This window comes from Elephantulus edwardii, unplaced genomic scaffold, assembly GCF_000299155.1.
Source record: "Elephantulus edwardii isolate Elephantulus edwardi_28Jun2011 unplaced genomic scaffold, EleEdw1.0 scaffold00022, whole genome shotgun sequence".
In the NCBI taxonomy this organism is placed as follows: Eukaryota; Metazoa; Chordata; class Mammalia; order Macroscelidea; family Macroscelididae; genus Elephantulus; species Elephantulus edwardii.
This window is the reverse complement of record NW_006399772.1, coordinates 12,631,735-12,657,476: the sequence shown is the minus strand read 5'-3', so window position 1 is coordinate 12,657,476 and position 25,742 is coordinate 12,631,735. Positions and strand designations below refer to the sequence as shown.

Below are 25,742 nucleotides of genomic sequence, written 5' to 3'. Positions count from 1 at the left end.
ATGGGTCAGAATCTGTCAGCAGTGGGAGTAGAGAACCTTGTCCCAGCATCAGTTGTAGTGAAGGGGGTTAGAAGCATGGCAGGCACAGAGCAAGTAAGGGCTGACATACCAGCTCAGAGTAAAATCCCTTACTACATATGACTTTCTTGAAATGAGTGCAAACTTTTCCCCTTGAACTGCATTGATTTGGAAGAGAATCGAGAAAATTACTAATAAAGACATTATCTTCACTTTTTACCCTATAACTTGTCATGCATGATTAGAGAAATATCACAGAAATAATATCACAGACATGCATATCACAGATATAATATCAGATACAAGATTAATTTACTTTTTATTCTGGCTTTTGTGTAATTTTATATACTGATCTTATTAACTATTATTTGCTAATTTATTTCCTTATGCTTCTCAAATTCTCTTATGATGAAGTCAAACGGCTTTTATTTTTCACTCAATAATTCCTACATATTTTGTTTTATAACATTAATTACAATACTCCAAAGGTAACTGGACTTTCCCCACTGCCCTCAGGTAAGTCTCCTTTTCATTAATCTTTCTATCCCTCCCTTGCTGCCTTCTGGGTTTTATTCTTGGGCAACGTTACTTTTTTAACTTATATAATTGCTTTGTAAGAGCACCTACCTGATACTATTGGTCATCTATACACTTGTTCATGATTTGGTTGAAAGTTGAACCATGGAGCCAAGTGTGGTTCTGGGTTCTAAAGGTGATGACCATCGTCAGAATGACTCCACCTGTCTCTCTCAGATCAGTAAGCCTAAACTGTTTTATATTTTTAGGGCTTTTTTCAATAATTTTCCTACTCTAATATAGAGAATTCTGATGGCCAAGTAGTAAAGAGTTGCACTGCCAATTCAGAAGCATGAGTTTCAAGTCCACCTCTTCAGGAGAATGATGGGTAATCTCCCATGCAATTTACAGCCTCTGAAAACCAGCTGGAGGTTAAGCTATGGTCATTGGGCCTGACTCAAAGCATATAACAACAGTTACTGTCTAAGATCATTGTTGGCCTCCTGGCTAAGGAGTTGTACTGCCAACCTGAAAGTATGCAGTTCAAGTCCACCAGCAGATGAACTAGAAAAAGATGGACAATCTCTTCCCATATGACTTACAGTCTCTGAAAACCCACTGGAGGGTCAGTTATGAGTCACATCCAACTCAACAGCAATGATAAAGTGATGACTATCGAGCCTTGTAGCCTCTAGTCTTTCTGGTTTCAGGATATTGGAACTTGAGATTCACTTGCCAAGTTATCTTTTGGACTAATTGATTCTACACATCTTTACATTTTTATTTATTATTATTATTATTATTAATAATGAAAGTTTATAGAGACTTTGGATTTCCATTCATTCACTGTTGCACTTTTCTCCCTGCCCACCCCTCCCCCTCAGATCACTCTTTTCTTTGAAAAGTAAAAGAAAAATTCTTCCATTGTTATACAATTCCTCCCCCCCCCCCAATCCATTCCACTATGCAGCCTTCATTCTGGACTCCTGTCATGACATTTTCGCTTTTCATCCTTCTTTTTTGTTCTGGGTAGGGAGAGACTAGCAAACATAGCTTGGATTCTGCTGGTAGGATTTTAAGACTCCAATTTCTACTAAGATACACTAAAGAACATTGTCTTTGTAGACTATGCCAACTGACCTATGGCACCTAAAAATTTCTCCTAGGGCTGCAGAGCCAGTAAAGCCTTCACTTCCTCAGAGTATACCTGGTTATGATTAAGAAATTAACATAGTGTTTCTCATTGTTGGTTCTTAAAGGGTCTTTATGTTAATCTTTTTTCAGAGTCTCACCCCCCCCCAAAATAACGCTTCCATCCTGTCATTGCCTGGGTGTCATTGCATTCTCTTTGCTTTCTACATAAGTTTGTTATTGTTGTTGTTTGCTGTCAAGTCAGAACTGACCAACACTGACCCTCCATTCATTTGTTGATGGGCACTTAGGTTGTTTCCAAATCCTTGCTATTGTGAACAACGTCACAATAAACATGGGTGTGCGTATATCTGCTTGGATGTCAGTTATGGTCTCTTTGGGGTATATTCCCAGTAACGGAATTGCTGGGTCAAATGGTATCTCTATTTGCAACTTTTTGAGAAAGTGCCATACCGCCTTCCACAGTGGTTGCACCTCTTTTCTTTTTGTTATTGTTTTGTGGTATTTCTAGACCATTTTCAAACTGATCAGTGTAGTTATTTTTCTATCAGTGAAACAAATTCAGGTGGTTAAACAATTTGTGGGAAATAAATTTTTCAGAAATTAATTCCCTTAAGGTTGTCACCATTATTGTTGCAAATTTGCACTGGAAATGGTGTTATTACTAAATAGAGAATATGATAAAATTCAAAGCTTATAAAAGTTGATTAGAAAACAAATATAATACACATCTATTGCCCATAACATATTACTACCTACAATACACTTATTTATTAAGACAATATTTTTAGTTTATCAAAGCAAATATGGGGCAATTGACATCAGAATGTTAATCTAAATAGTAATAAAAGTGCAAAATTACTGTCTGCAAGAAATTAGGATTAAAGTATTCTCCCTTTCCCTAAATAGAGCAATTAGAGTTTTTGTTGTTGCTGTTTGGATGGCAAGAATGAGCACTGTAAATCAGAATTTATCATTTACATTTATGTCTTCCACACTGTTGTTCATATGAATTTAAAAAACTTTCATAAGTCTTTCTAAATAATCACCTCATCAGAAATACAAAGCTAAACCTAATGGAATTCTCAGTCTACTGTTTGAGATTTTTCTTAACATTACTGGTAAGTATATTAATTTTCTCCTGGACACAAAAGCCTATTATTTGGTCCTAAATGCCTTCTGAGGTCCCAACTCTTCTCACTATTTCTTAGTTGTTGGAATTGACGGAAAACCTCATAAGCAGTTCCTTACTTCACCTCTGCCTTGCATGAGGACTTCCAAGCTGTAAAATAACCCAGTGGTAGATAGAATTTGGTCCAGGATTTAAGAACAATAAATGACATAATTGAGCCTCTCTACATCTTGTGGTTCCTAACCTTTATACTGTAATAGACAAAGTGCTAGTCAATAAGCCTTTTATTTTAAGAATTGCCTTCTCTCTGTAACTTGATTTGTGCCACTGTTAGAACCTCTACTTAGAATATTATTGCTTTTAATTTTTCACTCATATACTATTAATTTGTTAGTTAAATTTGTGTCTTCTAGGCTATAACAGTTCCATGACACATCTTCAAGGATATGAACATGTATGGCTAAGCACAACTGATAACAGTGCATCTAAATTCCAAAATCAATCTCCACAATAGTCTACGTGTTCACTATTGCCAAAGGGGCCTTTTAGTGTAGTGAGAGAAGATCTTCACCCTGAAACCTACAGCATCCCTTTTCATCAGGAAGTAGGTAAGAGACTATGCTGCCCCCTTTTCCTTATGAATCAGGGTGAATCTCTCTCAGGGAGGAGTGATAGGGAATGGCAAAGGACACAATGACAAAGGAGATTAATCAGAACTTGTTTTAACAAGCACTGTGACAATGAGACAATTAAAACAGACTTTCAAGGAGGGGGGAAAGAGGAATGAACTGGGGTGGGGGGTTAGAGAAAATAGTGCAACAGTGAATGAATGGAAATCCAAAATCTCTGTAAATGTTCATTAAAATTAATAAAATAAAATTTAAAAAAGAAAAGATATATCAAGATAATATTCCTTTTCATTAATTTTATAATCTGTAAACCTAATATGTATTATAGATTTTACTGCTAGAGTTCTTTCACTAATAATAGTTATTAAATAACATTAATGGTACACCTTAGCTATGAGGTTACTATATCATTTTTATTAAGGAAAATAAAAGTGATATTTGCTTGAAAGGTAATAAATTTCAGAAATATAATTTTTTAATTAAATGTAAATATGATACTTTTCAAGAAATTCAATTACCACAAGTACAACATTCTTCGTGGAAATCCAAAACCACACAAAAATATTAAATATTAAAATTAATTTTTAGAATTGTATAAGACAACAAAAGATATTACTTAGGAAAGTTTGTTTTCATTGGTTTTAAAAACTAACACTTAAGCAACATGTACTAATAATTATTTCCTGTAATTGTAAGAATAAAACATTTTCTATTTCATAGAATTTCTTAAATTCAGTTATATTGAATAAATGGTTTTGGTAAAAAAATTTCTTTTCAAGGTAATTTGAGGCAAACTGAATTTTAGCATTTCCAAAGAATTTTTTTTTTCTATAACTGCTCTATTCTCTTTTCCCCAGATTGTTATATACATCTGAACTACATGGAGTAAATGGAAAAACATGTTTCTTTCAAAAAAAACCTTTTCAAAACATTCCCTACAAAAATGACTTTGATATTTTTATCATAGGAAAGTTCTTTATCTTCTTTCCTATCCCTGGAATACCTTCTGAAGTGTTACTTTGGCAAAGTTACTGATGACTTCACTGAAAATAAAAAAGGTAAGTAATTCCATTAGGGAATTTTTTTTCTATTTGTTGTAAAATAAAATAGAATTGCAAAAAGTCTTTTAATGTTTTTGGCATAAGATAAATACAAACATATGTCTATATCCTTTCGAATACTTTGACGCTGTATTCTTGAAATATGTTAAATTAAGGTCTCTTATGCAATTAAAGGATGAAATGTGACTGAAAATCTAAACTAGATGTGTTTCATATTTCACTCCTTTTCTGAAAACAAAACCAAAAATAAGTGAAGAATATCTCAGGGTGGTAAATTTTGGATGGTGTTTAATAGCATTCTCTCAATCTTAAGGAGGTATATCAGCCATATACCAGAATACAAGGTTCCTCTCTACCTAAAAAAGTATAGTGTTCCTGCAAAACTTTCCATAAGCCAAAATGAAATAAAGCCACAGTCATTGCTCATATGATCAAAATTTTGAGCATTCTCTGACCCCAAAAAATACCTACCAAATATACAAATATCATAGACAACTGGAAAGAACACTAACATGTAGGGTTCACAGACACAGTTAAAGTTATGGCAGCTTGATATGGAAATGCTGATTGCAGTTTCTGGAGAAGGACATGGCCCTGGAGGATCTGCCTCTTTCACAACTGGCAGCCAAATTAACACCACACTTGAGTTTTGTTTTTCACCTTTTCTTAAAAAAAATATAGGAGAAAAAATGGAGCTCTGGTGGCTTAGTGGCAAGAAACTGCTGCAATCCCGAATGGCTCACAGTTTGAATCCAACAGATGCTTGGCTGGAAAAGGATGGACAGTCTGGATCTAACTTGAAAGCATACAACAACAACAACAACAACAACAACAATTAAAATTAAAAATGAATAAAGTGTCACACACAAAAAAAATGTGTTTTAAAAAAATCCTCTTCCAATGTCTTTAAGATACAAAAACTATATCAATGTATGTCTTTTGCACACGTAAGGTGATATAAAATGAACTTTCCAAAATTTGGGGATAAATTAGATGTAAAACTTGAGTTCTAATAATAATTATACCCCCAAAAGTTCTATCCTCTTTAAATTTGAGTTTAACAATAATTAATGGACATGATCCAAGGATACTTAACTGACCAAGATGAAAATGAATGATGAAGATAGGTAGAAACAGCTTTTGCAGTTCAGTCAATACTTGTGATTATCTTAGAGCTTAAAGAGTTAAACTTAGGTGAGTTTCAGATGGCCTTTCGCTTTGGAGATGTTCTTCTAACATCTGGGAGAACTCACATATCACTAATTAATTTACATCTATTTAGTATGTACAAAGCCAAAAGATTAACAACAAATTTTGAATTTGATTAGAATATATATATCATATCCTGTAAACTATAGTTTATTGCAAAACACTGCATGTAACAAGTAAAATTGTCTTTAAAAATCCCCGAAAATAGCAGCTATTAAGGTAGAGGAAAAGTAATTTGAACCCTTAGGAATTTCAAATAATACCACCTTTTTAGGAAAATGTTCGATCTCCTAAAATTTTAAGTTTGTATCAATCACAATCCATTGCCATCAAGTCAATTTTGACTCATAGAGATATTCCATGAAATTTCTGTGGCTGTAAATATTTACAAAAGGAGATTATTCCTCTTTCTCCCATGGAGTGGTTGGTGAATTTGAAGTGATGATTTTCAGTTAACACTTCAATGTACTACTGTTAAGATTAGAATCAAGAAGAGTCAGAAGTTTATGCTCTGAAAATTGAGCTGTCAGAACCGAAAAGCCTATACTGGCATGCATAGAATTAGTACTTTGACACATGAGTGATTTCAGAAGAAGTGGATGCTTTGGATGCATGAAAGACATCAAATAACATGGACCAGAGTGAGAACCACCAATTAAACTTTGAGCTCATGATCAGCATCGTCTTATCGACCCAGAATCCAGTCCCAAGGCCTGTCCAGATGAAGAATCCATAAATACAGCCTCACCTTACTGGCATGTTCCCTCCTCCATATTTCCTATCAAGGAGAAAAGTCTTTTCCATCTTTAGGATGTAACTTTCTAACAAATCTATCTTTACTTTTAACTTTCACTTCTGCCTCTTTGGAATTTGCTTTGTTTGTTTGTTTGTTTTTCCCTTTTGGCCCCTTGCACTAACAAAAAAGCTTTGATCTATATTTTAATGTTGTGTCCATCAAAGTCCACTCTCCCATCAGTACACTGTACTGCCATGGTACTCAGGCACCATCAACTCATCTGTTTTTCTACCTGGCATATTTCCTTTGCCTGTTTGAGAAGGGCAAACTAGGGCATTAATCTCATGACCTTAAGTCCTAGGGATTCCTTCTGCCACAAGACTCCAGAAATTTCCCTTCAAGAATTTTATCCAAAATAAACAGAACTTTAGGTTCATTTAAAGAAAATAAAAAAATTATTGTACAAGAATGTCTATGGCAGTGTTATTTATAATAGCAAACAAAATTACCAAAACAACCGTCTGCCGAGACATGTCAACAAGTGAGCTCATGTAATGGAACAATGTTCTACAACAAAAATGTGTTAAAAATGTATGTGAAAATTGTGGAAACAATTTCAAGGATATCTCCAAAGTGTAACCAACCACAAAAATCATCACATATACTGGCAACAACTCCCCAAATCAGTTGCATAAACACTCTGTTAAGTAATTGATACTAGTCAGGTGAGCATTTAATTTTAAGAAAAATAACTTCAATCAGTAAGAAAAATTTATAACATTTTAGTTTTCATTTTTCTTGTCCACATTCCTGCCATCTAAAGGGCTGTCACTAAACATTATTCTGGAAGTTCTGACTAAGAAATTAGACAAGAAAGAGAAATAATATTGTCAATTCTAGGAAGGAAGAAGTAAAATTTTAGCTCCAGTTGTCATGATTTTATACCTATAGAAAATTCTAAACAATTCACAAAAATCTATATGAGGTAATGAATTCACCAACATTGTAGGATATAAAATAAATGTGCAATAATCAGATGCATTGCTATACACTGACAATTGACAATCCCAAAAGTAAATTAAGGAAGTCATGGCATTTATTTAAGTTGCTGTTATATGCCGTCAAGTTCACTAGGACTCATAGCAGCCCTAGAAACAATAGCTCTGAACCCTACCCTATTACGGGTCAATCTTACTGTCTCTGACACACTTGCCCCATCTGCCACTGTGTCAGTCTATCTCATCCAAGGTCCTCCTCTCCTGTAATGACCCTCCACCCTTTCAGCATGATGTCCTTCTCCAAGGACTGAATGCCTCCTGGCAACATGCCCTTAAATAGTATGTGAGGTGGAACTTCACAATTCTTACCTCCAAAAACAACCTGGTTTTAATAATGTAAGATGCTGGGATATGAATATATGTATTTAAAGAAATAAGGAAATTACCCTATGATAATGCATTATAAGACTTAATAGTGTTAAACCATCTACTGGGATGTCTTAATTATTACAAATAATAACAGAAAATAAAAACTTTCGGAGAATATGGAGAAATTAGAACTTTCATATTCTGGTAGAGAGCTCTGATGGTGCAGCATGTAGTCATTGACACTGATAACCCACAGATAGCACTTCTCTGCTGATTTGAAGGCACCAGCAGTGCTGCAGGAGAAACATGGACAATCTCCAGTGTGATTCAGTCTGAAAACCCACGGAATTTTTGAGTTGGTTCCAAATCAATAGCAGTGATTTCGAGTTTTGATATTTCAGAAAGAATGTAAGATGATAGAGTCACTGTCGACCAGTATTTGATGGTTCTTGAAAACTTTAAAATAGAAGTACTGTGTCATTGTTGCGATGTGCTCTCGACTTGACTATGACTCTATGAACAATAGTTCTGAACCTTTTCCTATCCTCAACCAACCTCACTATCTCTGACACACCTGACATTGACGCAGTCACTATGTCAATTCATCTATCCATGGTCATCCTCTTCTGTTCTGACCCTTTCCTTCACTTGCCCAAGCATGATATCCTTCTCCAAGGCCTGGTCCTTCCTGGTGACATGCTCAAAGTATGTCAGACAGAGCTTCAAAGTCCTTGCCTTGGAGAAAACTGGCTTCACCCTTTTCTGGGCAGATCTATTCGTTCTTTTGGTACTCTGTGGTATGTTTAATACTCTTCTCCAGCACCACAACTCAAAGACATTGGTTCTTCTATCATTCTTATTTATTGTCCAGCTCCCTGATACTTAACAAACAATTGAGAAGACCATGGACTGAATCAAGTGCAACTTGAGTCTCTATGCTTACAGTGTTGCTTTTTAGCACTCTGAGAGATCCTTGGAAGAAATTTTTTCCAATGCAATTCATCTTTTGATTTCTTGACTGCTGATGCCAAGAATGTTGATTGTGGAACCAAGCAAAATTAAATCACTAACATCTTCAATCCTTTTTCCACTCACCATGATACTGCCTATTGGCCTGGTGGTTTGGGTTTTTGTTTTCTGGATTTTGAGGTGCAGTTAATATTGAAGGCTACAGTGTTTGATCTTTTGTATCAAACATTTCAAATCCTCCTTAGTTTCAAAGAGCAAAATTGTATCTTCTGTGTAATGCAGGCTTTTGATGAATCTTCTATCCTGATGCCATATTCTTCTTCGCCAAGTCCAGTGTCCCAAAGTATCTGTCCCACATGGAAATTTAAAAGGTTGAGTGCATCCCTGAGGCACTGCTTTCTTGATTTTGAACTGTACAGTGTTCCCTTACATTGTTCAGACAGCAGCTTCCTGAAAACAATTTCTATAACTTCCCCTCCTAGGTATTTACTAAAAAGAATCAAATGAAAGTATTTATACAAAAAAATTAAGCATGAATAGTCATAGCTGTCCCTATGATAGCTAACAAGTAGAAGCTACTCAAATTTCATCAACAAATAAATAGATAAACAAATGTGGTATACTATTATAATGGGAGATTCTAAATAAAAAAATCATAATAATAATAATAGGAGCATAAAGTACTGATAAATGAAATCATGATTATGGATCAGCAGAACAATAAAAGAAATCATATACAAAGGTCACACCTTGTAGGTTTCCATTGACATTAAATAATCATAATATGTAAATCTATTGTGCTAGAGAGCAGAATAGTGGTTTCTGTGGCTTGGCTGGGGAGTAAAAGGGAGACTGGGATTGACTTTATAATTTACATAAAATTTCTTTTTTTATAATTAAAATATTCTGGAATCGGGGAGGAATGATGTTGTACAACACTGTTAATAAAAATAAGTCACTGAACTTCACACTTTAAAATGGAAATAGGCAATGTGGAAAGCGTTCTTTTATGTGTTCTTAATTGTCATTTTTAAAAAAGAAAGGAATTAATGAAGCATACAACAAGGAGGATAAATCTAAAAATTATTATGCTGCATAAACAAAGCTTGACCAGAAATATACTTGTATTTCTATGAACTTCTAGAAGGTAAAATAGAGTAGTAGTAGGTTAGGATGAACAACTAGGGTGGATCAGAATGAAACTTTTTGTAGTGATAAAATTTTTCTATATCCCTAGCTATTACATGGTTTTATGCATTTTTCAAAGCTGAACAAATATCTATTGAAGTATGATACATTTCATTGTATAATCAGTTCTGCTCTAACATTTGTTTGGAAAATGTGAATTTGTTCCAACATGACTGAACTATTAGGGGGGAAAAAGAGTGAAAAGAAATTTCAGCTTGCTTATGCTTTGTATCACTGAATGATGGAAATTATACTTAGTTTATCCAAATTAAATAACCCACAAAATACATTTACACACACATCTCAAACATCTGTTAGGTACTTCAGTTGACCACGTGTATTACAAGCTACATCTAGAGTTACAACTCTGACCAACTTCACATGATCCAGAATATATTATCTTGCTAAATATTTTCTTAATAGTCTTGCTTAATTAAAACTCCTCTCAGAAAGCATGACAGAGAACCTAGTCTCTTAATCAATGGGACACCCATCAGTCAATACACTCCATGACTTGTCAGATCTTTATACTATTTGCTGCTTCTTTTGCCAGTTCCTCTGATATCAAGAAAGCCCATTTTGTGTCATGGTCCTCTTTTCTGTCCTTTCTTTTAAAATTACTTCTCATCATTATTAATTGTGACAATTTTTTTATTTGCTTGTCATAAAAGTGAGGATGTTCTTCAGTTTCTTATATGTAATGCAAACCAGGCTTTCTGACTGTTGTTAATTTTCAAAAAGGAAAGCTAATTTAAAGACAATTCTGTGATAGGTTGTATTATGCTTAAAAAGAAAAAGGAAAAGCATTTTTTAAAAAAAATATCTAGTGTCTTAATCTGAACTTACATATAAGATTAAACACACTACTTAATCTTTTTTGGTTATAATGTCTTTGAAATGTGGAAACATTTCCAAGCTGTTTGCAAATTGTTCTTTTTTCAAAGAATTAAATGACAGATAATAAGGATTGTCTAATGAAGATATATATTATATAAACTCCAATAAATGAAATTGCTATTGTAGCCATTCCTTTCAATTATTTCTTGAGTCCATATAATGTCCTCATATGACTGATAATTTGGCAATGCTTACAGTTCTAAAATTAACTTGCTTTAAATTTACCAATGTTTAACCTAAAGTATTCTTTCGTTTTGTAAATATTCTGAGTTATATCAACAGCAAAAGTCACACACAAACACACATAATCAATTATTCAGCAAGGTTTGGCTTCATTTGTCATAATGAATCCATTTTATTTTGGATTATAAAAGACAAAACCCACCACCTCCTAACCAAAATAATTCACTAAAATAAGTTGTAATGCCATCTCATTTCCAATTCTCAAATTCTTCTCATTTGCTAAATATGTTTCCAGGCCAGAGTACATACAGCATTTTCATGAACTTATCTCTTATTATTGTTGAGAGATACTTTCTCTTTGAGTTCTTGACAATGTGGGTCATTCTTCATATCCTCAGATGATGAAGGAAGCTTAGAGTTCAAATTCCAAGGCAGGGCAGTAACATGGATTGTAATTGGCTTGTGTAATTCACTCCTTCTGAAAACCCACTGGAGGGTTAACTATAAGTTGATTCAAACTCAAGGGCACACAACAACAACGACAGAATGCATGGCACAAGTTTCGTTTTCCCAGAATTCCTTGGGTGGTACAGTTAATACTCAGTTGCTAATTGAAGGGATCAAGTCCACATAAATTGCCAAAGAAGAAAAGCTTAATGAACTACTTCTAAAACAATTGTTCTTTCATACTACTGAGTCAGAACCCATCCAATCCTTAGCTCCAGTAGGATTTCAGCGGAGTTAATCACAGGAGAGATTTTCCACCGTCTCTTACAGAGCAACAGGTGGATTCCAGCTGCATAGTTTTGACTAAACAGCACAACTCCTTACCTCTAGGCCACCCATGGTCACTTCCATTGAAAATCCATGAAACAAATTCTACCAATAACAAAAACATTACATTGAGTAGTACTTCAGGAAAAGATTGGCTATTACTGAGCTTTTGTTCTTATGTTGAAACAGTAGATCCCTGACTACATGTTGAATGATAAAAACTGTTTACACTAAAATTATTTTTCTTTTCTTCATGATTCATTCCATTTATTCAATTATTTAAGATTTAAACAGTAGGGACTATATCCGATGAACTGTTCAGCAAAGTACATTCTTCCTATGCAAGAAAAGTCAACTTATTGTCTGTCATTTTTTTTAAAATGTATGGAAAAGTATACTGAATCTATAAGCTTCACTTTTGAAATATGAGCCCAAATAAATAACACACAGTGTGTATATATTTATATTTTCTATTCCTTAGAGTTCTAGAATACCTCCGACCTATATCATCGTTGTATGTTTCCTTTAAGATGTATGCTAGCTGATTCTGAAAGTGGAGTTTTGCCTCATTTTAGTTAGGTATGGGAAAAAAAACCTCTAATATAAAAGTGAAGATGAAATACTTTTATTAAAGTTGTCTGCTCCCACTTGTCACCATTGTTCTATGCATTAAGCTTTTAAGCTTTTTTCTATAGTACTGTTTGCATTTTTAAAGTCATGCATCAGAGTGTGTGGTTTTATCTCTTAAACCAATATACTCTTCTCAGTTGATTTCCAATTACTAAAACCAGTACACGTTTTCTTTGTAGCTCAGAATGCAGGACATTTTGGGAGTGTTTTCTAAAATTGCAATTAATAATTATGAACCAGAATATTAACATAACACTCTTATGTTTTCCTTTTATCAGAATACAATTTCTTCATTTAAATTGCCCCAATATCTATTGTTTGCACTGCTTGTTTTGAATAGAATAGAACAGCTAACTGATTACAGGTATTTCTTTAAATCTAAAAATAAAACAATCTACCAAACTTTCAAAATGAAAGGCATTCATCTAGGTGTGAAATGAACTAACCTATTCTTAACCTCAATACTTATTATAGATTATAATATGAATGATGAAAAATTTATACAAGGCTAAAAATAAAAGTATGCTATTGAACATAATTCATCAGGATGCAGAAAAATGGAAATATGTATCTTTTTTTTTTACATTTTGCACCTATGTTGAATAAAATTGCTAAAATCTCTTTTAAATTATTTTTAATCATATAACTACACAGACTTTATTTCTTCCAAGGAGATTTATAACTAAATTAAGAAATTAGAGAAGAAAAGCAAAGATTCTCACTCACTTGTTCACTCATTGTCATTGAGTCAGAGCTGAAAATGGAGTCGAGTTAGAACCTACTCATAGCTGACCCTCCAACAGGTTTTCAGAGTCCAAAGGAGATTTCTCTCATTTTCTTCCCACAGAGCAGTTGGTGAATGTCGACTACCTCCCTGTTGGTTGGCAGTGTAACTCCTTACCCATCAGACCACTGTTGTTGTTGTTGCTGTGTACCAAACAATTCAAACATACCCACAGCTTACCCCTCAGGTGGGTTTTCAGAGGCCATTAATGACATGAGAGGAGGTTGCCCATTTTTCTCTAATGGAGCAGATGGTGGTCTTGAACCACATGCCTTCGAGATTGTAACTCAGCATCTTGCCACTAGGCCACCAGAGCTCACTAAACAAAGATAAACAGTGATACTGGATCCATTACCTATTGTACCTATATCCTTTTTTGGGGGGGTATGCTCAGTCTCTTTCATTTTTCTCTCTTATCTCTCTCTCTTTCTCTCTTCCCTCTTAAATTTACTTGTGGCATATTTATATTGATGTTTTATGTACTTTGTTACTAATCAATCAAAAGGGAGGGTTTGTTGGACTCTTTCATTTCTGTTGTAGAAGTCCTCTATCAAAAGTAATGTGAATTTTTAGTCCCATATAATTTTCCACATGTTCTTTGGCCTCAGACTTTCCATTTGGAATATATTCACTCACTTACTAACTGCCACAGCATTGGTTCTGTTGCACAGTGACCTCACATGGAGTTCCCACGGCTTTAATAGCCTGGGAGGAGACTGTTCTTTTTCCTTCAGAATCACTGGTGGATTGAAATCATAGAAGACGCAAACAGCTGTTGGGTTAGCAGTGCAATGCTCTGTGGACTGCACCAGGCCTCCTTAGTAATATGTTGTTGTTGTTGTTGTTGTTGTTATTGTTGTTGTTGTGTGTGTCATCAGCCCAGTTAGAACCTACTCATAGCTAACCCTTCAGCGGGCTTTCAGTATTACGTTAGCATTCTACAAATTACCCAAAATTTAAGGAGTAAAGTTCAGCAACTTCATTGGTTCTGTTCCCTCTCCGACCATGCATCTTTGTTAATCCTCCCATTGAAAGTAATAAAAGAAAAATGGAGATTGAGAGAACATCTTAAATCCTTCAGAAAAGACAAGGTGTTGAGTTCTCTAGGAAAATCTGTTTGACCTCCTTATCATCTATCACTTCTCACTCTTCAAAATGTTTAGCAACAGTTTAGTGGGTAAAGGGAGATAGGGAAGGAAATGGAAAGGATCCAGGTGAAAAGACAGGGGAATTATGGACAAGGTTCAATAGTAATTAATTTTATAAACTGCATGAGAATGATTATATGAAACACAATGTGAATGAAGAATAGTATGAAACAAACTTTGTAAGCAAACCAATTAAAAACATATTTAACAGTAGTCTCTATTACTCATTTTACAAAAACCATTTTAAATTCATTTAAATGACTGTGTATGTGTGGTCTTTGCATGTATATGTCATATTCTTCAGGGTACTTTACATATTTGTGTATATTCACCCATTAATATTGAGTCAGAACTGATGAATAGCTAACCCTCCGGTGGATTTTCAGAGGCTGTAAATCACACAGGAGGAGATTTCCCATCATTCTCCCATGAAGCAGCTAGTGAACTTGAGTGGCCTGCCTTACAGTAGACAGTGTAATTCCTTAACCCATGAGGCTACTAAATCTTCCACATTAAATGCTGAAAAATACTAGTGAATGCAATGATAGACTTCATGCATTTTACTGGGGCTTAGGTCTCTGATGTTGAATGTGTTAGTTTCTCAAGTAGTACCTCACAGAACATGTAACAACTTGTTCAAAATATGTGACGATGGCCAGATAATAAATGCTGAAACTGAGTAGAGTTCAACTTAAGCCAATATCCCAAAAAACATCATTGTCTTTGATAACCATTTGGAGGGGGGGTTAACCCAGTGCTTTATCATATGCTAAGATGAACAATCATAATCACATAATCAAGCTTTTGGAAAAGCCACATATGTGTTCATCTCAAGGGGGAAAAATAGGCTAATAAACTAAGACAAGAATAACCGAGAATTGAGTATTATTTGTCAACAAACTATATCTAAGACATAGTGATGCAAAAGGAGGATACAGAAAAACCCAATACAGTGGTCTTTATAAATCAATGGAACAAGAATATGTGATGGTTTATTCTTTAAGTTGTCTTGTCCCTTTCATCAAACCATACCTTTCCAGTGAAGGAAATATTTCATGATATGCAACAAATGGTAAGTTTACTGAATCTATATTAATGTTCTACTGTAGCATATCTTTATACGTTATATGGGTTTAGAAAGGTTGAATTTTATCCAAGTAATATATAAGCAACAGCAGATCTGTACTATAGTACTAATTTGTACTATAGAAAGTAAAGATAGTATACTAATCAAACATTACCATGTGAAATGTAATCAAACTATTGGTGACTATTTTTCTTGTCTTCAGGTGGCGGAGACCCACTCAAAAGCACTTCATCCTTCAATTTTCTCTCTGCACTTGGAAATAATCATTCTTCAATCACTCAGTCACTTCCAAATCATCTTGCTGCTTCTACTTTAAAAATTAGAATATATCACTATCTTGGAATTGAATCCCTGGGTAGCAGAATTGGTCAAGTGCTTAACTACCTAGTAAAAAATAGTTCAAACTCGTCCAGAGCCACCTCAAAAGAAAGACTGAGTGATCTGCTTCTAAAACATCCTAGACTTGATAACACTGTGGAGCACAGTTCTTCTCAGCAGTAGATGGAGTTGTTATATCGGAATTGACTCAATGGCAACTGTTTTGATTTTTTAAATGAAAATAATTAATACAACATCGGGGAGTTCTTGTGGCCTAATGGCAAGGTTCTACGCTGCCAACCCAAAAGCACAATGTGGGAATCCACCAGGTGCTTTGCAGGACAAAGATGGGCAGTTCGACTCCTGTGCCATTTACTGCCACTGAAAACCTGCTAGAGGGTCAGCTATGAGTCAGTTCTGACTGGATGACAACAACAATGCAACACATTCTGACATCCATGTACCTAAATTAAAATCCATATTCAAGAAGGTCAATGGCATACTCCATGATTTGTTCCCTACTACATATCTGGCTTTATCTGGAACTCAGTAAACCTTTGTTTAATACCCTTGATCCCTTTTTTGGTTTTGATCATAGTGACTTCATTCTACCATCAGGAATTTACTATTTAGAAGACCTGGAAAACTCAGCTGAAATGACACTTCCTCAGAGAGTTCTTTGTCTGTCAATCTGAAGAATACCAACAATAAAAAGAGCAAGAGCAAGGACAACCACATTTGACCTTAACCTACTTCACAAAAGAAATTATCTCTGCCAACAGCATCAATAACACAAAATTAATTCCTGTGAGCTCAGTTATGGATCCCACACTCCCATACCTATTACTACTCATCTCAACATCAATATTATTACTTTTCTAAGTACATAATTCAATATGATACCTCAGAGACCACACAGAACCATATTGGGAAAGTCAAAAGGCTAGAATCCAGGTTAATAACAGAGTACAGACAAGTACAGGCCATGGTTTTTGCAATCACTTGTTATGCATCAGAGAGTTGGACAATGACTAGGGAGGACAGAAGGAGAATTGACGCCTTTGAGCTGTGGTGCTGGAGAAGAGTATTGAATGTACCATGGACTGCTAAGAAAACAAACAGATTCATCCTAGAGAGGGTTAAAGCAAGCTACTCCTTGGAGGCAAGGATTCTGGGGCTTCGTCTGACATACTTTGGACATGTTGTAAGAAGACACAGGTCTTTAGAGAGGGACATCATGCTGGGTAGAGTAGAGGAACAGCGCAGGCAGGGAAGACGCTCTATGAGGTGGATTGATTCAGTGACTGGGGTAATCGGGATGTGTGTGTCAGAGGCAATGTGACTGGCACACGATAGAGCATGGTTTAGGGCTGTTATACATAGGGTCGCTATGAGTCGCAAACGACTCGACGGCACATAACAACAACAACAACACAGACAAGATAGCTCTTGAAATGTACACACAGGCACCTTAACTTTGAGCCTTGTGGCCTTCCCATGTTCTGAAGTTCTCAGTCCTGTATTGATTTCCCACTCCCAGTTAACCAACAAAATTTTCACTCCTACCAATATTGTGTTCCCTCCACCCTAAAGTCCCATCTTAGGTCAGGTCTCTAGTTTGGCCATAGGTGGATCTGCAGCAGGAAAGGCATCTTACATTGTCTTACTTTCTCTTCAATGGGCCCAAAAGATCTGTCTCTGTTGTTGTTAAATGTATTGGCGAGACTACTCAGTCCTCTTGTAGATTGTTGAGACTGGCCAATCCCCTTGTAGATTGGTGAGAGTCAATACTCTTGTGGATAGGCCAACACAGCCCATTCACATAGACCTGCCCGTCACATGGTTAGGGCAGATACAAATGGCTAATAAAAGTCATATTGAAAGATAAACTCCACACCAACTTCTCAGTCCAGAATTTTAAAATGCTTCCTCAATAGGCATGTGTATGCTATTCCAATCAACATACATTAGCTATAACATGCATTATGGTATCATAAAATTTCACCTTCATCTAGTAATAACACAGCTACAAATATACACACTTAATGAAGGCTTAATAAGTGTGTCGGTAACCTTTGGAATTAAATTGTCATTTGCCTTACTTTTCTCTGACTTTAAAGAATTCATTTCTCCTCTTCCTCAAATAAGATACGTGAGGCTTGTGCTGTTTCTTCCCCTCTGTTCTAGACAAGTGTCTTGCTTCAACTTCAAGGCAAGATTAGTCCCCATCTATTTGCCAGTGGTTTAACTAACATCACCTTCCAGATCTCTTAAAATTTTATCTTCTGATCTAGTAATTAAAACTCCTTTTTTCTTTTCAATGAATACACAATATCATTGTCAAGCTATTTAAATAAACAGCATTTCAGGTTAAACTTTTTCTTCTTTTCCTTTTTCTCTTAATCCCATTTATGAGTATTCAGGTTCTTGATTCCAGATTGCAAAGTACCTTTTCTTTTGTGATTACACATATTCCTCTTTTTAGTTTATAAATAATTTCACCCCTGCAAATAAATCTTGAATATTCATCAACTCAAGTGTGTTAAACAGCTATATTTCGTCTCTCTATGCTTCTGAAACACTGTCAATTACATTCTCAAGAAAACAGATTACTTCCATAGAATACATTTACACAACTTTAAACATCCTGAAAATATATAATGTGAGTGATTTCTGTTGCATATGTTATTCTTGGTGCAAACATTGTTTATATTTTCAGTAGTTGCCGGATGTTCTAAGCTTAATTGATGCAGGATCATCACTCTAGTTTATCATAAAGATGACAACTTCAATGACCTTTTCATGTTCTGTCACACACAGGAGTGATGGAATGACAGGCTATCCTGCACTATATTGAATACTGCACAAAAACAATGTCAAGTTCTTCTGTAAGTCTTTTCAACACAGTATAGGGAATTGAGTTGTTTAAGAAGCAATCATATAACTCCTCAAAAATGAGAGCTTTTGAGCTTTTCATCTGAAACCAATTATTTTTTAAAAGCAAAACCCCAAAACATTGATATGGTTATACTCAGTAATATTCTTGAATCAATTCTTACGGTTTATGTTCTCAATATCAAAAAATGTAAACAGTCACACTTCATTGTTTGTTCCAAATACTACTTGCTTTACCTGATTGCAAATCAAAATACCTGGGACAATTTCTGTGTTTGATATAAAGCTTTTCCTCTGTGGAGCACTTTATATAAATAATGGACTGTAATACTCACCCTATCCTTACAAGAAGTAAATAATACTAATATTTGTTATTATGGTTAACAATCATTACTATTATTATTCTTAACAACCATAGTAATGGTTGTTTCATTTCACCCTCCAGAAAACACTATTAAAAGGGGACAGTAAATGGTACACATTACAAAATCTTTAAGTGATCCTCAACAGGATACCATCTTAGCAGAGGACAGGAACAGACTTGGGTAGAGTTCAAGAGAGAAATGCATATAGGTAGAGGAACAAATAGCATGAATGCCAAGGAAAGGAAAGGAAAATTTTTAGCTTATGAGTAAAAGGACAAGAAAGAAATAATCTAAAAAAATTTTTTTATCTCTACAATCATTGTATCTCCTAGAAAAAAAGCACAGAAGACTGTATATCGAGTTCAGCAATATAAAGATCTTGGCTAGCCTAAAGATGTATATGCAATATGAAAAAGGTCATTAAAGTTGCTGTCTTTCTGGTGAACTAGAATATTGGCCTTGCATTAATTAAGCTTGGACTATTCCCCAACTACTGAAAAATACAAATTATTTTGGCAACAAGGTGAATATATGGACCAGAAATAGCTTGCAATATAGAGTTTCCATGCAACTCTAAAGATCTAAAGATATAGTGGATGTTGCCAATATGTTCTAAGAGACCCCAATACCAGTTCAAAATAACCCCATTCTCGCCATGCATCAGCTCCGAAGTTTTACCATTTTTTTAAATTAATGATCCTTGATAAAAAGTGCAGTTTTCAAACAAGAATAGATATTGATTTTACATAATTTGATAGACCAGAAACTGAAGAAATAAGAATAATAGTGCCAAGGAAAGCCAGCTAAGGAAGCGGCCACATTTCAGCCTGATGAAAGGATGTTTGGAACAGCTAAGGACCATTGGAGAGGGAGTATTTGCCGATAGGCAGGCCAGCAACTCTAACACCACAGCCAACTTTTAATTTTATGTTTTACCAAGAACAGAATGGATTCTGTAATATAAAAAGAAAGTGCATAAGAGAATGAGAGTCAATATCAATTTCCTCACTTACTTTAATGTTCACACTTAAGCCTCTTCTTTTCATAGCAATATTTGCTCTGTTGTGGTCTGAAACCGAACCTGCAACATCATTAAGGCTCATCTAGACTGTCCATTTTCTGAAGTTGCAAATAATAACAATATAAATGTTAAAACCTTTAATTTTATCTTTCAATTTTTTTATCTTTTTAATTTTATCTTTCAATTTGTTAATCTATTACACAAATATTTCCAAACCTGTGCAATGGCGTATCAGATACAATTGATAGAGAGAGTTAATTTAAATATCACCTCTTGCCTTCACAAAAACGTAAAATCTCTTGGGAAGATGAACAGGCAAGGAAGGTCTCGGTGACAATGCAGTGTGTTAGAAGAGACAGTAGTACAAGATGCCACTGGAGCCCCCACAAGGGATCTGGTAAAGGTAAGCTGGAGACACCTACAGATGAGCTGATTCCTGAGAATAAGTCAATTTCATCTTAGTAAGACCAAGAAGGATGAAGACTTTAAAAATTTAAAAAGCATGTGTAAAGGCACAGAGGTTATGCTCAAAATGTCATGATGCACTAAGACATTATAAGTAATTGTTTATTGTTTCTTTGAAGGAGTGCCTGAAATTGAGATAAGAGCAATCAACTGTAGGGCTGAATAAAGGGGAAAAATTTGGACTAATCAATAAATTTTATAGTTATTCTAAAGATGGGAAATGATTGTAATTTTTAAAATCATTTTTGAACTATGATGTATAACTGTATACATTTAACGTATATAATTTACTCCATTTTGACAAAATATGAAAAAGAAAAAGTATATACTATATAAAATATATATTACATATAATCAATTATATCTATGAAAAATGTAATATTTTTCTTGATAGTAGCACATCTACTTGACCTCTAGGGATGTGATGGTCTATTGACTCTATCAACAATTATTTACTTAAGTTTCATCAATAAAACTTGTTAGTACTTACAATAATTTAAATGCTCTGGCAGGGGCACTAGTAGTCTCAGGTGAATTCAGCATTGCCAACTCAAAGACCCAAGTTAAAATCAATCAGCTTCTCCATGGAGAAAGTTGAGCAAAATATGCTATGATAAAGAGGCAATGATGATGAAAGAGGAAGTTCAAGCGACTCTGAGGAACTTGCAAAAAATAAGTTCCCAGGAATTGATGGACTACTAACTGACATATTCCAACAAACAGATGCAACTCTGGTCATGTTCACAAAGTTGTGCCAAGAAACCTGGAGGACAGCTACCTGGCAAACTAACCGAAAGAGATCTATATTTATTCTCATTCCCCAAAAAAGGTGATTCAAGAGGGTGCGGAAATTTTTTAACAATACTACTAATGCAACATATAAACAAGATCCTGCCAAAAATTATCCAGAACCATTTGGTACTGTACATAGAGAACTTCCAGAAATACAAGCTGGGTTTAGAAGAGGCCATGGCTCTAAGAGCATCACTGCCAATGTCAGATGGATCTTGGCTGAAACCAGAGAACACCAGAAGAATGTCTATTTGTGTTTTACTGACTATGCAAAGACATTTGGTTGTGTGTATCACAACAAATTGTGGCTACTATTGAGAAGAATGAGAATCCCAGAACAGTTGATGACGCTGATACTAAAGGTATATTGAGATCAGGAAACAGCCATCAGAACAGAGCTAGGGAACACTGCATGGCTCCAAATCAACAAAGGAGTATGCCAGGGTTATGTTCTTTCTCCATACCTTTTCAATCTCTATATGTAACACATCATTCGGGAGGTTGGACTTTATGAGGAGGAATGCAGCATCAGGATTGGAGAAAGACTCAAGTCATAGTATTACCAATTGTTTTATATACATGTAAATGTTGGACAATGATATAGAACACTGCTTAAGGGGAAAAAAATGAAGCCTTTGATTTGTAGTATTGGTAAAAATTAGTGAATGTATCATGGACTATCAAAAACACAAAAACCAAATCAATCTTAGAGGAAATACAGCTAGAGTTCTCCTCCAGAGCAAGGTTGGCAAGACTTTGTCTCACATATTTTGTATGCTATCAATAGGGATCAGTCCCTGGTGAAGAACATCATGCGTAGAAATATAGATGATCAGCCAAAAAGTGGAAAACCTTAGAGCCAATGGATTGACACAGTAACTGAAACAGTGGGCTTAATTATAACAGAGATTAGGAGAAAAACTCAAGATCAGACAGGGTTTCATTCTTTTGTTCATGAGATGACAGTGAGCCAGAGTCAACTTGAGCTAATCCAAACAACAGCTACTGAACTTCATTTCAATATCTACCTGTTAATTTAGTGGCTGTTTTTCCTGTGATGCTGGAGCCGTGCCAATGACATTTCAAATACCAACAGGGACACCAATGTGTCAGTTGATATGTATGTATGATATGTATCAGTGGGGCATTGTGATTAGAAAAGACTTGGAAGAAAGATTTAAATATCTACTTCGGAAAATTTGCCAAGGGAAATATGATGAATCATTAGAGAATATTTGTTTCGCTTGCTTGTATCGGACACATTAGCCCATCTCCCACTTGTCTGTCTTTTTACAATATTATCTTGGTTAGTATATTGTTATGATTCTGAAAGCTGAACCAACAGCATTTCAAGGCAAGCAGGAACAGCCATGGTAAATATTGTAATTAAACTTCCCAATAAAGATAGATTTTTAAAAAATAAAAAAAAAAGGCTGAACCATCTACTTTCTAATAAATAGCCAGGGAAAACCTTATGTATCACAAAGGAATACTGTCTGAGACTAAAATGGAAGATGCTGGGTTAGAAGTAATCAAAAGACATAACCTCTAGAAGAAAGGAAATTTTAAGAACAAGAGCTGAAATCAATGAGATAAAAAACAGAAAAACAATTGAAACCATCAACAAAACCAGGAGCTGTGTTTTGTTTTGTTTTGTTTTTAAAAAAAGGTCAGTATAACTGAGAAACCATTGGCAAACTTAACAAATGGGGCAGGGGGAAGAAGACACTAATAACTCAATTAATGATAGAGGCAACATCACAACAGATCCAGAGGAAACTAAATCCATAATATCAGAATATTCTGTAAATCTATACTTTGATAAATTTTAAAACATAAAGGAAATGGACAAATTCCTTGAAACTCATGTTTTACCCAGATTGACATTGTCAGATGTAGCACACTGTAACAGACCCATCACAAAAGAGTAAATTGAGCAGGTAAAAAAAAACTTTCCCACAAAAAAAAAAAAAAACAACAAAACAAAAACCAACAACCCAGGACCAGATGGCTTCAGAGCTGAATCCTACCAAACATTCAGAGAAAATTTAGCACTCATCCTCCTTAAATTATTGTAAAAAATATAAAAAGAAGGAACACTCCCAAAGATATTCTATAAAGCAAGTATAGCCCTAATACTAAAACCTAGTAAAGATATTGTCAAAAAAGAAAACTACAGATGAATATCTCCCATGAACATATAAATCATAGCCTATAGAATACAAAAACACATAAAAAAATCCATCATGAGTAAGTAGAATTCATAAGACTTGTGCAAGAATGGTTCAATATAACAAAAACAATCAATGTAATTCACCACATTAACAAAACAAATAATAAGAACCAGATGATCTTAGTAATTTATGTAAAAAAGACATTTGATAAAATATAGCACTCTTTTCTGATTAAGACACTCAGCAAAAATGGAATAGAAGGGAATTTACCCAACAAAGTGAAAAGTGTACATGCAAAACCAACAGAGAAAATGCAACAGAGAAAAACTAAAAGCACTTTCCTTGTGAACAGGGACCAGACAAAGATGCCCACTATCACCACTTCTATTCAACATTGTATTGGTAGTACTTGCTGGGGTAATACGACAAGAGAAGGAAATAAAAGATATCCAGATCAGCAAAGAGATGTTTAAACTGTCATTGTATCTAGATGATATGAGAGTGTACACAGAAAACCCCAAGGACTCAACAAAAAAACTGTTAGAGCTAGTGGACTAGTTTAGTAGGGTTGTAGGATACAAGATCAATATTAAAAAATCAGTGGAATTCCTTTACAGTAACAATGGAAACACAAAGTAGGAAACTAAGAAAGCAATACCATTTATAATAGCCAACCACAAATTGAGATATTTGAATGTGAACCTAATTAGCAACACAAAAGACCTGAAAGAAAACTATAGAATATTTCTTCAAGATATAATAAAAGACTTAAATAAATGGAAAAATTTACTCTGTTCCTGGACAGGAAGATTCAATAGTGTGACAATCCTACTAAAAGCTATCTACATGTTCAATGCAATCCCAATACTGATACCATACTCATTTTTCTAGGAGATCGAAAGGAAAATCATCAAGTTTATTTGGAGAGTCAAAATATCACAAATAACCACAGCACTTCTGAAAAACAAAAATGAAGTGGGAGGTATAGCAAGCCCTGACCTCAAAATCAAAACACGATGGTACTGGATTTGGAATTCCTCCCTCTCCAAGACGTCAGCTGTGGAACATGAATTTCTACTGCTGCAGCTCCCAAAGTTATTTGATAAAAGCAAGCAGCTTCCAAATGAAGGTGAAGTAGCAACTGAACCAAGGCACTGGACCTCCTTGAGAAGGTTGTTGAAATGTTATTGTAGCTCAGATTGTTTAGCTGTAATGAAGATTTGGAAGAAATTGTTCCCAGCGACCAAAAGTTGGTGCCAGCAAGGAGCTCTGGACAGGAAACAAGCCAACACCAGCAAATGTCTAGAACATTTACAGCAGTCTTAAGAACACTTTTAAAACTATTTATCTCAGTGCCATTATTACCATGTGGCAGAGTTTAGCTGTCCCAAACCAAGAACAACTCAGCTGAAAATAACACTGCTAGCTCATCCAGGACCTATCCTAACTTCATTGCTATGGGATCTCAAAGACAAGCTAAGAAAGAGAGATACAAGCAAAAGAAGGAGATGGAAAGTAGATTGTGTGCACTGAAATCTGCTATGGAAAGTGTTCAAGCAGATTATGAACATGTCTGTGAATATTATTTTAGTCACTTTCAGAGGTGGATTTGTATCAGATTGGAAGAGACTGAGAGTATTGATCAAGAGATAAAGATGCTTAGATAAAAAGAGTCCTCAAAAGAGGCATCAACTTCTCATTCACCTAAACAGGACAGGAAACCAATGAAGCTCTTCATTCTCACCATGGATGTAGCCCAAACCAAGGTGTTCAGAGCTGGTTATCCAAGCCTGGAAACTATGACAGTGAATGATTGGTATGATCAGCATCAGAAACATGGCACATTACCAGATCAGGGAATAAGCAGGACATCAGAGCTCACAAAAGCAGCCCAGCAACAAGGAAACCAGGAATGAAAGAGAACACATATGATGACAAAATGTTACACAAAGCCCGAGGTTGGGATGACTGGAAAGACACCCATCCTCTGTGTTATGGCAACAGACAAAATATGGGCTAATCTTCCCACCACAAGATGAAACTACAGGGACTCAACATCTCCTCCTCCAAGGAAAGATGTATATAAAGTCTTCCTCTTCCTTGGGTTCCTGCTTCACCTGTGTACAACAAAAGCAAAAAATACTTCACATTTCTTTGGGTTCAATAATGTGTCAAATGATTTTTAAAAAAGAAGAAGAAAAAAACAGCATGGTACTTGTACAATGACAGGCA

At 35.1% G+C, this 25,742-nt stretch overlaps 1 pseudogene; it reads left to right on the top strand.

Moving 5' to 3' along the window:
• LOC102872108 lies at positions 1–25,530 on the top strand (annotated as a pseudogene).
• Positions 25,531–25,742: the final 212 nt, after the last annotated feature.